Source organism: Pelophylax lessonae, assembly GCF_965119305.1.
Source record: "Pelophylax lessonae genome assembly, chromosome: 4".
Classification (NCBI taxonomy): Eukaryota; Metazoa; Chordata; class Amphibia; order Anura; family Ranidae; genus Pelophylax; species Pelophylax lessonae.
In genome coordinates, this window is record NC_138771.1 from 648613625 (window position 1) to 648629189 (window position 15565).

A 15565-nucleotide genomic window follows, 5' to 3' on the forward strand; every position below is an offset into this window, starting at 1 on the left:
TAGGTTAAAAACAGGGGTTTAGTTAACACACATTTGCAAACGCATGTATAAGCTGCAAGGCCAACAACAAGGCACCCTGTGTATCTTGCAGTCCTAACACATACTAACACTACTCAACCTGAGTGTCTGAGTGTCTTTTAGGTTTTAGGTGAGTTAGCAGAGAACCCATAGTATCATGGAGAAATCTCTCCACTTATGTCCAATACCCCAGGATAATGGGACAAGACCATAATAGATAAAAGAAAGTACAGGGACATGCCTGACACAGGGTACACAGGGGACTACAATCTGGATGAAATCTAAATAAACGAATGGGTGTCAGATAGGCCTTATGAAGAATGTAGACATACAAACACAGTTTAGGGAATTTGCACTTCCAATAACAGTTTAAAGAGGACTCTTTTATGTTCCAGCATGACTGTAACCCTGTGCTTAAAACCACCTCTGTAAAAACATGGAGGTTGATTTACTAAAATTGGAGAGTGAAAAATATGGTTCAGCTATGCATGGTAACCAATCAGCTTCTAACTTCAGCTTGTTCAATTAGGCTTTGACAAAAAACCTGGAAGCTGATTGGTTTCTGTGCAGAGCTGCACCAGATTTTGCACTCTCCAGCTTCAGTAAATCCACCCTATGGTTTGATGAGTTTGGTGTGGAGGAACTTGAGTGGCCTGCTCAGAGCCCTGACCTTAACCTTACCAAAAAACTTTAGGAATGTACCGATTTAAAGCCAGTCCTACTCACCCAACATCAGTACCTGAACTCACAATTGCTCTTTAGGCTAAATGGGAACAAATTCCCACAGAAACACTCTGAAATCCTGTGGAAAGCCTTCCCAGAAGAGAAGAGTGGAGGCTGATATAGCTGAAAAGGGTTCCTTGATTTTGTTTAGAGTTGGGAAGGATTAGAACTTTTATTAGTAAATGTTATGTGTATCCCGTTTGAGCACTTGTTTTTGTTTTCATGCTGTCTTCATTTTACGCCACTTCCTATTTTTTTACAAACACATTTTAGGGAATTTGCACTTCCAATACCAGTTTAGGGAACACTCTTTTGTTGCATACTTATCAGATGAAGTTGGGTTTTTTCCTCTCCTGTTCTGTCTGGCATCTATCAAATTGGGAAAAAGTGAGGTTAATGCTCTTAAATGTGGTCAAGCCTTCCCCACTAAGTCCAAATTCATCTCAAATCTGGTAGAAAGTCTGTGAAGGTTCTCCTTTTTCTATCACCTGGTATTTTTGTACAAATTTTGTATACATTTTGCACCATTCACATCAGTCCCTGTCCTGAAAGAGATAACTGTTTAAGCCGGCCATAGACTATTTGAATCTCGACCGGTTTAGCAGGAACCTGTCGAGATTCGAACCATGTATGGGCAGGCTGAATGTACCCAAGGGGATCGATCAATCAACTTGAGTACAACCAGCCTGTCAGATTTTACATGCAATTTTTTCTAGTGGCTCTTATAGCCACTAGCAATAATCACTGTGTTCTCCTGGACCGTTTTCCCTGCCTTGCCCCTGAACTTGTGCTGTAATGTTGAAGACATATCATTACTTATCCAGGCCACTTCTTCAGTTCCGAAGAAGTGGCTTGGATAAGTGATGAGATGTTGTCACGTACCTGATAGGAGACTGAATTGACGAGGTCAGCCTCTCTTATATCTCCTGCCCTGGCCCCACTCAGGATGATACAGAGGGTGCCAAGGGACACGAGTGCCTGTGGGTGTTGATTGCAGACCCTGCAGCAGGGAATGCGACTCCAAGGAGACCGTGGAGCCAGAGAAGCAGGAACAGCAGTTATGTTCGGAAGACTGGTCCAGGCTAAAGGGGCCCTCAGTTTATGCTGATAGTTCCGGATAGGCAGCTTGTCAGGATTCCAGAGGCTGGAACATACAGCGGTATACAGAGCTGGTGCAGCAGACAGCCAGGCAAGCACTCGAGTAGAACCAAGGGCCAGGATCAGAGGCAGGAACGGAGTCCTAGGAATAGCCAAAGTCGTCAACCAGCGGGCAGCGAGGTACCAAGTCATGTGCAGAGCCAAAGTCAGGAACGGAGCCGAGTCAAAGTTAAACAGCAAGGCAGAATCGGAATCCAAATTCAGGTCAAGAACACGCCAGGTCAGCAAGGAGAGAACATGCAGGAACAATCAGGACATGGGGCACAGCTGGAGATCAGTCAGCAAAGGAAATGGGAAGAGAGAGTAAGAGAGTATTGAGAACACACTGACTCAGGTTAGACTGCTCACGACATACAAGGCCCATTGGGTACCAGGGTTGCCAACTTTCAGTAAATTTTCGAACAGTTTGTAAAATCTGTCAATTTTGAATCTGTCCATGAATGTCCTTTATGGATATGCAGTATGCATGTCTGTAATTGACATTCAAAGACAGATGCAAAAAATGAATGTCTCTTCACGCATCGCTTATTTAGTGATCAACATATCAGTCTGGATGTCACACCACTTTCTCAAACTCAACCTATCCAAAACCAAGCTCATAATATTTCCTCCCCCACTTACCTCTTCCCCTGTCTTCTCTGTCAAAAGCAATGGCACAACTATCAACCCATCTCCACATGCCTGGGTGCTAGGTGTTATCCTGGACTCTGGACTCTCCTTTTGGCTCCACATCCAATCATTTTCCAAAATTTGCAGCCTCAACTAGGGATGATCGAACTTTTGAAAAGTTTGGTTCGATCAGAACACCCGAATTTCCCAAAAGTTTGGTTCGGATTCCAGAACCCCATTGAAATCAATGGGACCCGAACTTCTGGAATCAAAAAACACAATTTTGAAGCCCTAAAACCCAATAAATGCCCATAAAAAGTGCCCAGGGTTCTGGGTCATGCCCCAGGGACTATGAATCAGGCAAAAAAAAGTTCTTAAAAATTGTCGTTGTTGATATATATATATGTATATATGTATACCCCTAACCCAGAATCTGCATAGTGGGGTCACCCTGACATGGCAGAGTTCGGTCACCCTGACATGGCAGAGTCAGTTCACCCTAAACTACACTACGGTCACCCTGACATGGCAGAGTTCGGTCACCCTGACATGGCAGAGTCAGTTCACCCTAAACTACACTGCAGTCACCCTGATATGGCAGAGGCAGTTCACCCTAAACTACACTATGGTCACCCTGACATGGCAGAGTCAGTTCACCCTAAACTACACTACGGTCACCCTGACATGGCAGAGTCAGTTCACCCTAAACTACACTACGGTCACCCTGACATGGCAGAGTCAGGTCACCTAAACTACACTACAGTCACCCTGACACTTAAAGCTATCCCTACAAAAACTAGATTATTGAATCTAACTATAGTGGTATATAGTACCCTAACTACACTGCATATCCCTTTCCTCACACTAATAATTGCAAAATGACACTGGAGCTTTACAAGCAGAAAGGAGAAACCCAAATGCTTCCACTCTCTTCCACAGCCTCTGTATTACAGTGCTAGAGTTTTGGCGGGGCTATGTTATATACTGGGGGGCGTATGGGGTTCGTATTCACTCCTGATTGGGCTCTGGACCCCGTACTCACTCCAATCACATTTTACTGATGTTTCTGGACCAATCAAGGGCTTTTAAAGCCCAGTTCCTGTCCCATTGCATTTTGGGCGGTTCTGGTGGCCGAATTCCGAACTTTTACAGCAAAAAGTTCGGAATTCGGCCGAATTTCGAACACCCAATGTTCGGGTCGAACCGATGGTCGACCCGAACCGTTCGATCATCCCTAGCCTCAACCTCCCCACCATCTCCAAAATACGCCCCTTCCTAACCAATGACACCACAAAGCTCCTAATTTACTCCCTGGATATCTCTTACCTTGACTACTACAACTCCCTCCTTATTGGCTTACCTTTACATAGGCTATCCCCCTATAGACTATCCCAGGCTCATCCACCTTACAAACTGCTCAGCGTCTGCTACCCCTCTGCCAAACTCTCCATTGGCTGCCGCTCAACCAACAAATTAGGTTCAAGATACTAAAAACTTACAAAGCCATCCACAACCTGCCCCCCAGCTACATCACTAACCTAGCTCACTTCAAATACTAACCAAATCTTCCTCATTGTTCCTCTCAAGACCTCCTGCTCTCTAGTTCCCTTGTCACCTCCAGGAATTCTCCTGAGCTTCTCCCATTCTATGGTACTCCCTACCTCAATCTGTCCAACTATCTCCTACCCAGTCCAGTTTTAGATGATCCTGAAAATGTTTCTCTTCAGAGAAGCCTATCTGGCCCCCACTAACAACTGTATTTTTATTTTCTACATCAGCTCATCCCCCACAGCTAATACCTTTTGTATCATTTGACCCTCCCTCTTAGATTGTAAGATCTATCGAGCAGGGCCCAATGATTCCTCCTGTTTTGAATGGTATTGTAACTGTACTGTCTGCCCCCATGTTGTAAAGCACTGCGCAAACTGTTTGCACTATATAAATCCTGTATAACGGATTTTACAAACTGTTTGTAAATTTACTAAAAGTTGGAATCCCTGGTAGGTATTCCAGCAGGTTACCATAAGAAAAACATGCATACATGGAAGGAGCGCCAGACCAAAAGTCCAATTTCATTTATTGGTATTATGGTAGAAAACTTCTAACGCGTTTCGGGGGTAAAAGGATGTTTTTTGTTTTCTGGTACCTTTAGTCTATGACTGGATGGTGAAGGAGAAGCAACACAGTTATGAACTTGTCTCTTTTTGCTTCATTCTGCTTTTTTCCATCAGCTTTCTCCTCATCAGCACATAAACTAATTGGCTCCTTGTATAGCTTTTTCTTTTCCCAGGTTGAGCCCTGCTGTACGGGAACTACATGGGGCTGATACCAGGTCACTTTCAAGTATTCACACTGCTTGTATTAAAAAGAAATATAGAGTTCAGCTTTAAATCTGCTCTATGATTATTAGTTTTAGATACATTAATACATTTAGTACATCAGTACACGCTTTTGAATTTCCAAGTTTATTCTTAACTACTATTACTATGGTGACTGAGGGATGGCAATCAAGTGGTTAGATTACACCTCAGACTCTGGTATCCACTGGTAACTACACTATATTACCAGAGCTGTCTTTAACACAGGGCAAAAGGGGGCAGCTGCCCCGGGCCCAGTCATTGTTGTGGGGCCCAAAGCAGCTGCCACTTGAGCCCGCACTGCCCAAAAATAGTTGACTCAAGAGGGCCCAAGAAAATGTTTGCCCAGGGTCTAATCAATATTATAGACGGCCCTGTATATTACCAAAAGTATTGGGATGCTTATTCTACATGCACATTAACTTTAATGGCATCCCAGTCTTAGTCAGTAGGGTTCAACATGTTCAACTCTTCTAGGAGAGGTTCCACTAGGTATAGGAGTGTGTCTATGGGAATGTTTGACCATTCTTCAGAAGCTCATTTGTGAGGCCAGTCAAGTTCCTCCACCCCAAACTCCCTCATCTATGTCTTTATGGACCTTGCTTTGTGCACAGGTCCAAATCATTTGGTGGAGGGGGGATTATGGTGTGGGGTTGTTTTTCAGGGGATGGGCTTGGCCCCCTAGTTCCAGTGAAAAGAACTCTTAAGGCATCAGCATACCAAGACATTTTGGACAATTTCATGCTCCCAACTTTGTGGGAACAGTTTGGGGATGGCCCCTTCCTGTTCCAACATGACTGCGCACCAGTGCACAAATCAAGGTCCATAAAGACATGGATGAGTGAGCTTGGGTGGAGGAACTTTACTGGCCTGCACAGAGTCCTGACCTCAACCTGATAGAACACCTTTGCGATGAATTAGAGAGGAGACTGCGAGCCAGGCCTTATCGACCACATCAGTGCCTGACTTCACAAATGTGCTTTTGGAAGAGTGGTCAAACATTCCCATAGACACTCCTAAACCTTGTGGGCAGCCTTCCTAGAAGAGGTAAAGCTGTTATAGCTGCAAAGGGTGGGCCAACACAAAAGTGAACCCTACGGACTAAGACTGGGATGCCTTTAAAGTTCATGTGCATGTACAGGTTTTTTGGTAAAATAGTGTATGTCAACTCAGCGATCCTTCCCATTGGCACTGCGAACATGGAACTCAACAGTTGCCATGGTTGCTGAGGGATCGCTACGATTGCCATGGTGGCAAAACGATCCCCTGGCTGCCAAAATGGCCAAACGATCTGCCCAATCTATGTGGGGACTTTTTCCTGTTGTCAAGGGATCCATCAGTTGCTTTGGTACCTATGCAATCCACTGAATGACATGGATACCTAGAGGAACTAAGGAAATCTATCCCCTTTCCATAGAGGCTGAACCCGAGAGACCTAGACTGATGCCATAGCTCTACTGCCATGGCTTCTGAGATTATGGGGCTTTTGCCATGGCAATGGAGGCTTCAGCTCTGCTGCAATGGTGACCGAGGAATCTTTGGGTCCCAAAATCACTAACAGCCATATCAAGCACTATGGAATTAAACCTTGTGAGGTTTCAAAAACACCCAAGGGTTAAGGCTCCATGTACACGGGACGCTGGAAATGGTCGTTTAGGAGCAGTTGGGCGTTTTTTTCAGAAGCCCCTGAACCCATCTACATTTTATCTAATCTGTCCATGTACACCAGGTCGTTTACAGTCATTTGCAGGCAGTTGCGTTCAGGGACTTTTTTTAGAACGCAATTATTTGCGTTTGAACGTGTGTTTCCCGGCGTTTCAAACGCACAAACGCGTCCGAACACGTCTAAACGCGTCCAAACGCGTCCGAACGCGATGACCCGCGTTTAGCGTTTGCGTTTTTCCATTTTAAAGGGGAATAATTTTTTTGACCTCTAGGAACGCTTCTAAACGCAAACGCCCGCAAACGCCGCTAAACGCCCGCTAAACGCGGGTACAAACGCGACCGAACGGACGTTTCAAACGTCCTAAAAATTCCAGCATTCAAAGGGACTTTTAACAACGTCCCGTGTACATGGAGCCTAAACCTTTCCACCATGAATACAGAGGGGCGAGGCTGAGATAACATGTTACTCAATTCCCATCAGAGAAGGAAAAAGACTCTGACACAGAATAGATAATACTGTAGATACCTACTACTGTATATGGGAGCAGAAGAGATAAGAGTAAACGGATGATCGAACTGCAGAAGTAAAGTCAAGAAGGCAGTAAATTGTATTGGGAATGGTGCATTTATGGTAGCAAATAATTGCTAGGCCTTGTGTTATCTATCAATAGTCATTTGATGATCAATAATTAAAGCTGGACTTTGGGAATATATTGTAAAAAACAAATATATTGATCTATTTCATAAAAAAAAAAAAAAAATAAGTGCTGATTTACACTTGTAGCAGCCCTTGCCACCCCTTTGAAAAGTGATCTGCAGGGAGAAGTTTACAGATAGTTGTGAGGCAATACATCACCTCCTCACTGCCTGTTTTAACCCTAAAAATCCACACCAAAGTATGCAGTGTATCTATCACTTTAGGGGCGTCCCCATTCAAGTCATGCTCAGCAACAGTACTGCCGACTGAATATGACAGGGGGAAGGTAGCAGGGGCGGTTGCCCTGGGCACAATAGTTTATTCATGGAAAGGGGGGCGCCTTGACCTTAGCCCTAAGGGAAGGGGGGGGCGCAGTTTGGTATCCTTGCCCTGGGCACTGGGTGACCTTGTCCCAGCACTGACAAGGGATATAATTTTTGCCACGGCTTTAGCATGTGTATGTAGCACTACCCCTGTAAGAGTTGCTGATGTAAGGGTTCCCCACTGCTACATGGCCAGTCACACAGCATTTCCTTGCATCCAGACACAGAAATCAGTCCTTTGGCTTGTTTTGTGTTTTTTTTTTTTTTTTTTAATAGGGGATAATAACTTGGATGGGGTAATGCATTATGAGATATCCAGCTTGAAAATGTCCAACAATCAAACCAGGAACAATTTCCTCCCTATTTACGGTTTCCTCTTCTTTCGTCCTCCTGCACAAACTTGATGTCTTTTTGTACAGCTTCTGCTGAATCACTCCCAGAGGAACTAACAGTTAGCTCAGCAAAAACCCATTGCCGGCTAGGAATTTTCAGTCCCCTGGTAAATAGCACATGTGGAGTAAACAGTGTGTCGCACCACCTTTTGCTTCCAGAGACATAACTAGAACCTTCAGGGCCCCCCGTGCAAGAAACCATGAAGGGCTCCCCTGACCCACAGGGCAACCCAGTCCCATGCGTCACCCCTGTTCACCTGGATAGGAGGGGCAGCATATAGAGGAGCTCCTGAGGCAGAGAGGGGATAGGATCCTCTATATGCCGGCCAGCTGCCCCTCCTATTCAGCTGTGCAGGGATGAGGCATGGACCCCCTGGAGCATGGGATTGGAATGAGTGGCAGCAGTGGTAGTAGTGATGGGGGGATGGAATGGGATCAGTGTCAGTAGTGGTGGGGGGGATGAGATCAGTGGCAGCTGTGGTAGGATGGGATGAGTGGCAGCAGTGATGGGATGGCGTGAGTGGCAGCAGTGATGGGATGGGATGAATGGAATTGGTGGTGGGATGGGATGAGTGGCAGCGGTGGTAGGATGAGATGAGTTGCAGCAGTGGTGGTGGGATGGGATGGGTGGCAGCAGTGGTGGTGGTGGGATGGATGGCAGCAGTGGTGGTGGTGGAATGGGAAGAGTAGCAGTGGTGATGAAGGGGGTGGGATAAGTGGCAGGGGTGGTGGTGAAGGGGGTGGGATGAGTGACAGCGGTGGTGGGGAAAAGAGGTGGGATCAGTGGCAGCAGTGGTGGTGAAGATGGTGGGAACAGTGGCAGTGGTGGTGGTGAGGGGGGTGATCAGTGGCAGTGGTGGTGGTGAGGGGGGTGGCGAGTGGCGGCGGTGGTGGTGGTGGTGGTGAGGTGGGTGGAATGAGTGGCAGCTGAGGTGGGATGGGATGAGTAACAGTGGTGGTGGTGAAGGGGGTAGGATGAGCGGCAGTGGTGGTGGGGAAAAGAGGTGGGATAAGTGGCAGCAGTGGTGGTGAAGAGGGTGGGATCTGTGGTAGTGGTGGTGGTGAAGGGGGTGGGATTAGTGGCAGCAGTGGTGGTGGTGAGGAGGGTGGACAGTGGCAGTGGTGGTGGTGGTGAGGGGGGTGGGATCAGTGGCAGCTGTGGTGGGATGAAATGAGTAGCAGTGGTGGTGAGAAAAAGAGGTAGAATCAGAGGCAGCAGTGGTGGTGAAGAGGGTGGAATCAGTGGAAGTGGTCGTGGTGAGGGGGGTGATCAGTGGCAGCAGTGGTGGTGAGGGGGTGGGATCAGTGGCAACGGTGGTGGTGAAGAGGGTGGGATCAGTGGCAGTGGTCGTGGTGAGGGGGTGATCAGTGGCAGCGGTGGTGGTGAGGGGCGTGGGATCAGTGGCAGTGGTGGTGGTGAAGGGAGTGGGATCAGTGGCAGCGGTGGTGGTGAAGGGAGTGGGATCAGTGGCAGCGGTGGTGGTAGTAAGGGGGGTGGGATCAGTGGCAGTGGTGGTGGTGAAGGGAGTGGGATCATCGGCAGTGGTGGGGGTGAAGGGGTGATTAGTGGCAGCGGTGGTGGTGGTGAAGGGAGTGTGATTAGTGGCAGCGGTTGTGGTGGTGAAGGGAGTGAGATTAGTGGCAGTGGTGGTGGTGGTGAGGGGGGTGATTAGTGGCAGAAGTGGTGGTGTGATGGGGTTGGGATCAGTGGCAGTGGTGGTGGCGAAGGGGATCAGATCAGTGGCAGTGGGGGGGGGTGGGATTAGTGGCAGTGGTGATGGTGGTGAGGGGGCGGCACCAGTGGCAGTGAGGGAGGGTGGGATTAGTGGCAGCGGTGGTGGTGGTGAGGGGGGTGGCACCAGTGGCAGTGAGGGAGGGTGGGATTAGTGGCAGTGGTGGTGGTGGGGAGGGGGGTGTCACCAGTGGCAGTGAGGGAGGGTGGAAATAGTGGCAGTGGTGGTGGTGGTGAGAGGGGTGGCAGCAGTGGCAGTGAGGGGGAGGGGGTGAATTCGTAGAAGCGGTGGTGGTGAGGGGGATGGCACCAGTTTTGGGGAGATATGAACTTAAATCAGAAACAAGACCACTCCACAGATCCCCAAGGCATACACATTAAAAAGAGTAGTGTTCCCTTAAATGCCAGGCCCCATAGTCAGTAGGCAAAAGGCTAGCCCTCTCCAAAAGCCTCTGACCGAAGTGAGTCTGTCACATTGAATCAAGGAACCCCTGGTTGAGGGCCGGTTCACATTTCTGCGAGTGCGCCGATTGCATGTAATTCGGAGTGCACAGCTCCTTCATTACATGCGATCGGAGGTGCGGATGCAAATTCAGCCATACACTTTGTATGGCTGAATTCGCACTGTATCCGCACCAAACACGCACATGACCCTTTTTTCCAGCCGCATCAGGATCGGATCGCACAGTGGTTCACACTTGTGCGATCCGATCCTGTGCGAACTGTCAGATCGCACTGCGATATGCGATCAAACTGGGAGTGTCATTAACATTTCATTGACACCCCCTGCGTATCGCATATGGCAGTGTGAACTGCCAGATGTGCGTTTGCGATGCGGGAACAGGCTGCAAATTTGCAGCCTTCCCGCATCGCACAAGTGTGACACGGCACATAAGTAAAGAAATTAGCATAATGTATGGCCAGGCTTACTCTGTTTTCTCCTCCTTATCAGCAAATGATTGGCTTAATGTACTGCTTTTATCTTTTTCCTGCTATACTGACTAGGACTTATCAGGTCACATTCAGGTGCTCACACTCGCACTACATTACTGATATCTAGTGTTGAGCGAACACGGACTGTATGTTCGGGTTTAAAATCCGTGTTCGGTAATTTTATTTCCTGTTTTGTATGTAATGGCACGCCTTTAATGGCGGGCTTTCAACAGCCAATCAACAAGCGTTTAACTGGTGTGCCTTAAGCCATCCCAGCCATGCCTACTAATGTATTAGTAGCTGTGATTGGCCATCTGAAGCATGTGACGCATGTCTTTATAAGTTCGAGAGACACAGCGCGGTGCGTCATTCTGCTGTAGTTTAGGGAGAGAGCACACATCATACGTGCTGGCTGCTGCTGATTAGGGACAGACAGTGAAAAATTGTGCCCGAAAAGAATGCAGGGACAGGTCGGAGTGTAGGCAGGGAAAGATATTTGAGCATTTTAGGGACAGGCTGGAGAGATTAGGCAGGGACAGAACAATTGTCCGTTAGCGATCTACATCGATTTTGCAGTGTGGGGGGTGGTGCAGTGAACGATCTTTTTGCCCTCACTTGAGCCCACTGAGGAGGAGGAGGGAGAAAAAAAATATATTTTTATCAGTCTGTTGTGTGCAGCGTTCAGCTATATTTTACTACAGATTGCTGTTCTAATCTGCTATTTAAAAATTACAAAGATGAAGGGGAATTTTTTTTTTCCCTTCATAGCCTGCTGCTGAGCTGACCGTGACATAAAACATAAGACACTTTGTTCTGATTGTAACGAATTGCTTTGATCAGAATCCCCTACCCTCTTACCTACCCCGCCCCCCCCCCCCCCCCTTGTCTCAATCTTTTTTCTGCATTCTTTATCTCCTTTCTCTCTTTCTTCCTTCCTTCTGGCCTTCTAGTCCTCCTGGTGTAGCGGTCTTTAACATGCTACACCACAGCTGGTTATGATTTATGCCTTACATGTTGTTAATATTAGACTTTCAGTGTATGATGTCAATCTTACATGTAATTTAATTCTTGTGCTGAAATGTCTATAATTTTTGCTGATGCTATACCATCTTGTTTACATCATTATTTTGTCACTGTTGGCTAAATTTCTCAATAAAGCTTTTATTGGATTAAAAAAAAAAAAACATAAGACACTGCTGTGTTCACATGTGCTATTGAGTGATTTTCAATTTTGTATACTTTTTTCTATTCCACTATTCAATATACACCCTTTTGGGTTAAAAAAATTTAATTGTGGCATAGTCTGTACTAATCTGCTATTTAAAAATTACAAAGTTAAAGGGGAATTTTTTTGTTTCCCTTCATAGCCTGCTGCTGAGCTGACCCTGACATAAAACATAAGACACTGCTGTGTTCACATGTGCTATTGAAAAATCACCAATTTTATATCATATATTTTCTATTCCGCTATTCAATCTACACCCTTTGGGGTAAAAAGAATGAAATTGCGGCATAGTCTGTATCGGTACGTGTGAGATACACCTTCCAAATTTTTGGGGCACATCTTACACCGCCAAAGATTGCAGGGTGCTTCAGTTTGCCTCCTGTTCCGAACTCCTCCTACTCCTCATCCTGCCTTTAGGGTACAAAAAATTGTAATCGGGGCCTAGTCTGGGTTTGTACGTGTGAGATACACCTTTTTATATCATATTTTCTATTCCGCTATTCAATCTACACCCTTTGGGGTAAAAAGAATTAAATTGCGGCATAGTCTGTATCGGTACGTGTGAGATACACCTTTCCAATTTTTTGGGCGCATCTTACACCGCCGAGGATTGCAGGGTGCTTCAGTTTGCCTCCTGTTCCGAACTCCTCCTACTCCTCATCCTGCCTTTAGGGTACAAAAAATTGTAATCGGGGCCTAGTCTGGGTTTGTACGTGTGAGATAAACCTTTTTATATCATATTTTCTATTCCGCTATTCAATCTACACCCTTTTGGGGTAAAAAAAAATTAAATTGCGGCATAGTCTGTATCGGTACGTGTGAGATACACCTTTTAAATTTGTTTGGTGCATCTTCCACCGCCGAGGATTGCAGGGCGCTTCAGTTTGCCTCCTGTTCCGAACTCCTCCTACTCCTCTTCCTCATCCTCATCCTCCCTTTAGGGTACAAAAAATTGTAATCGGGGCCTAGTCTGTGTTTGTACGTGTGAGATACACCGTTTTATAATTTTTTTTCTATTCCGCTATTCAATATACACCCTTTTGGGGTAAAAAAAATTAAATTGCGGCATAGTCTGTGTTTGTACGTCTGAGATACACCTTTTTATATCATATTTTCTATTCCGCTATTCAATCTTCACCCTTTTGGGGTAAAAAAAAATTAAATTGCGGCATAGTCTGTATCGGTACATGTGAGATACACCTTTTAAATTTGTTTGGCGCATCTCCTTCCACCACCGAGGATTGCAGGGCGCCTTAGTTTGCCTCCTGTTCCTAACTCCTCCTACTCCGCTTCCTCATCCTCTACCGCCTCCTCATCGGGTCAGTGTAACACCTTCACCACCAAATTCAGCAAAGCCAGGGGTAAACGACAGCAGGCAGTTTTAAAACTTGCATGTTTGGGGGAAAAATCCCACACCGCGCATGAGTTGTGGAGGAGCATGGAACAGCAGACCGATAAGTTGTTGGTGCCAGCGAGCCTCAAGCCCGGCATGGTGGTGTGCGATAACGGCAAAATCTCATAGCAGCTCTGGGCCTAGCCGATTTGATGCACATCCCTTGCCTGGCGCATGTGCTGAATTTGGTGGTGCAGAGGTTCCTTCAAAATTACCCCGATATGTCAGAGCTGCTGCAGAAAGTGCAGGCCGTCTGTGCGCACTTTCAGCGTTCTCACCCTGCGGCTGCTCGCCTGTCAGTGCTGCAGCGTTACTTCGGCTTTCCCGCTCACCGCCTCATATGTGATGTGCCCACAAGTTGGAACTCCACCTTGCACATGCTGGAAAGACTGTGCGAGCAGCAGCAGGCCATAGTGGAGTTTCAGCTGCAGCACGCAAGCGTGAGTCGCTCTGCTGAACAGCACCACTTCACCACCAATAACTGGACCTCCATGCGAGACCTGTGTGCCTTGTTGCGCTGTTTTGAGTACTCCACCAACATGGCCAGTGCCGATGACGCCGTTGTCAGCTTAACTATCCCACTTCTGTGCCTCCTTGAAAAAACGCATCGGCGATGATGGAAGAGGATGTGGCACAGGAGGAGGAGGAGGAGGAAGAGGGATCATTTCCATGGCTTTTAGGGCAGTCATTCACAAGTGGCTCCGAGGGTGGGTTCCTGCACGGACAAACGCCAGGTACACAATTGTCCAGCAGGGGCACAGTTCTGGAGGATGAGGAGGAGGAGGAGATGGAGGAGGAGATGGAACCATGTTCACTGCAGTGTGGCACCCAGGCCAGCTCATGGCCATCACTGGTGCGTGGCTGGGGGGGATACAGAAGACACAGACGATACACCTCCCACAGAGGACAGCCTTTGGTTGCCTCTGGGCAGCCTGGCACACATGAGTGATTACATGCTGCAGTGTCTCCACAACGACCGCCGAGTTGCCCACATTCTAACTTGTGCTGATTACTGGGTGGCCACACTGCTAGATCCCCGTTACAAGGACAACGTACCGTCCTTAATTCACTCACTGGAGCGTGATCGCAAGATGCGCGAGTACAAGCGCACGCTGGTAGACGCAATGCTGCTGGCATTCCCACCTGACATTGGGGCCACAGTGGAAGCACAAGGCCAAGGCAGAGGAGGAGGAGGAGGAGGAGGAGGAGGAAGAGGTCGCCAACGCAGCCAGGGCACCGCCAGCACCTCAGAAGAACCCTTCAACTTCTAGGTCTCCAAATTGGGCACATGGCCTGAGCTTGCGCTTTACGCCTTGAAGGTGCTGGCGTGCCCTACAGCCAGTGTATTATCTGAACGTGTATTTAGCACGGCTGGGGGCGTTATCACAGACAAGCGCAGCCGCCTGTCCAGAGACAATGTGGACAAGCTCACATTCATTAAAATGAACCAGGCATGGATCCCACAGGACTTTTCCGTACCTTGTGCAGAATAGAGATGGATACCGACCTTACCCAGCCATTGTTATATTTTTGATCTTTCTCACTCTTTTGGGGTGTACCCTAATTTAAAACGACTGAAAAAAAGCAGTGTTGGCTACCTCGCCCCCCTCCACCGCCGCTTCCACCTACACCGCTACATCCACCGCCACCTCAACCTCCCTCCTACTCCATATGGGCACTCTAGCCCTTTCCATTGGTGTTTTAGAGCCATTTTAGTGCCTGAAAGTTCGGGTCCCCATTGACTTCAATGGGGTTCGGTGTCCGGGTAAAGTTCGGAAAAAGTCCGGGACACGGACCCGGACTTTTTTTTCAAGTTCGGCCGAACCCGCCGAACACGGACATCCAGGTGTCCGCTCAACCCTACTGATAACCTTAAACTTTAAATCTGCTCTATGATTTAGAGTCCATAGGACACAAACATGACAAATCAAAAGTCCTCATTTTAACGGCTTTTATGCAAGTTATTGCCATAATAAGTGTAAGGGAACCCGGGTACTGACCTAGGGGACATGTATCAATGCAAAAAATGTTTTTTTAAAAACGATCGTTTTTAACAGAGCATTGATTTTAACAGAGCTTAAAGAGAAACAATAAAACAAAAAGTTCCTTTAAATATCATGGCTGGGGGGTCTCCCCGTAATGTGCTTGTAAAGTGGTGCATCTGTATGGTGTATAGAGCCTGCGGCACCAATACTGACATTTCTAAAGGAAAAAATGTCATTTAACCACTTCTGGACCTGATGGTTTTGCCCCCTTAATGACCAGGCCATTTTTTGCAATTCAGGACTGCATTGCTTTAATGGACAATTGCGGGGTGACGCTGTACCTAAATAAAATTGA